We start from the raw sequence: 2,168 nt of genomic DNA, 5'->3' as shown, positions 1-2,168 counted from the left end.
AAAAACTGTTGTGAAATATACAACAGAGAGCCGATAAGGCTGAGTTTTAAATAAGGATATTGATGAATATATATCAAATCCATTTGAGAAATCTGCCGATAAGACTGAGTTTAAATAAGGATGTTGATGATTATATATCAAATCCATTTGAGAAATCTGCCGATAAGGCTGAGTTTTAAATTGGGATGTTGACGAATATATATCACACCCATATGAGAATCTTGGTTCGAGTAACATCTTGAGATTTTGAAATAAAATGAGTACGAGTATAAAATGATTTTGAGAAGGAGATGAATACAAGTATTCAGTGGATATACTATTGTAGTTGATTTTGAGAATTTTATAAATTTGATAAGCATATAAACTTTCAGAACGCTTTGGAGATACAAAGTATAATTATTGGTTTTATTTATCCTTACATACTTAATTATGGGGATATATACCTTGCTGAGCTTTAATGCTCACCCTTGCTTTTATATATCATATCACAACAGACTACCAGCATGGATCAGACCAGGACTGTTGTCCTTAGGCGGGTAAGGAACGCTCGTGAGTTCCGTAGGCTTTTTGTGCGCCAGCCCCGTCAGGTAGATAAGTGGAAATGATTTATTTAATAATGTTTCCAAGCATATAACCTGTGTGTGTGTGAGTCTGAATAAAAGGTCGAGTAATATTGTGAAAAGAGAATTATTTAATTAATAAGTGATCGTAACAACCCGAATTCACGACCTTGGATTTGGGGGTGTTACACCTGATGTCCAACCGTCTGCACCTCATCCATCAGCACCTACCACTTCTACTCAACCACCTCAAACTTCTCCACCTCAAACTTCAGAACCTACAATGCAGCCTTCATCTTCCAAACCTAAGAGGACTAAGAAAGTACCTCAGACACAACAGAAGAGAAGGAGATTCATTCTGTGAGATGAATCAGATGCTGAGGAACAGGTTCCTGTCTCAAAACCTGTTGTTCGAGAAGCTGAGAAGGTCTCTTCTCAGGAGGATGTTGATATTGGGAGTTCTAGGCCCCTAAAAAGGCTTAGAAAGCGTAATTCTGATGATACAGCTCCTAAAGTCTCCTTAAAAGCTAAAAGATTCAAAATATTGGCAAAAAGGCCTGAAGATTCTGGTAAAGGAATGGAAGCAGCAACTAAGGAAGGGGATCAGGAATCTCTGATCTCACAAGACCCTGTTGAAGCTCACAATTCTCCTGGTGCTGATCCAGACTCTCATGCAACTCATCACTCTCTACTATATGAGCCAGAAACTACTCACATTCCTACACCTCCAGTATCTCCAATACATGCTGATAACCAGGGGCCAAGTGATGAAATTGACATTCATAACTTGGAAATGCCTCAGGTTTTATATCTAGAAGCTCCACCAACTCAAGTCACTCCACCAACAACACCAATTCCTGATGCTGATTTTAATCCAAAATTGCGTACAACACCTTCTCTGCATCTAGATACTGAAGATCAGATTTTAGGTGAGCATCAGAATATGGCTGTTGATCATAACTTAGTTAGAGATCAGTACTTAGAGGATGATATTGAAGCCTCCATAGCTTCTCATACTGTTCTTTTATTAGAAGATGCTAAAGCTGTTGACTCTGTAAGTTCTGATGCTGCAAATGTTGATGATACTGGTAATGCTGCTACAAATTTAGATGCTGATACAGATGGTCCTTCTGGACATGCACCTCCATAAGCTCCTTCAAAAGCTGAGATAGTCAAGAAGTTTGTTATAGGGGAAGCACCAGTTCCTTAGATTGAAACTCCTAGAGGACAGGAGTGGACTAAGGAGTGGAACACAGTTACCTTTGTCCCTACTTAAAAGATTCTTGCTGATCACTTGGCAAAAGCTGATGAGATCCTAGTCAATGATGATTTCAAGACATAGCTAAGAGTTACTGTACTTAGTACAAGGCACCTTCAAGGTCAACACTCTGTAACTCAGGCCAAGATGGACAAGATTCAAGAAACCTTAATTCAGCAAGATACAATTATCAAGTTGCACAAGAAAAGGTTTTTCAAACCTTCCTTTGACAAAATTACCAACATTGAGCAAACCCAAGAGAAGCAACAGTCTCATATTGATGAAATTTTGAAAAATCAAGCTTCTCAGCAATCTCAACTCAATGAGATTCAATCCTCAGTGGAATTGCT

Source organism: Apium graveolens, unplaced genomic scaffold, assembly GCF_009905375.1.
Source record: "Apium graveolens cultivar Ventura unplaced genomic scaffold, ASM990537v1 ctg7509, whole genome shotgun sequence".
NCBI classification, from domain to species: Eukaryota; Viridiplantae; Streptophyta; class Magnoliopsida; order Apiales; family Apiaceae; genus Apium; species Apium graveolens.
This window is presented reverse-complemented; position numbering follows the sequence as displayed.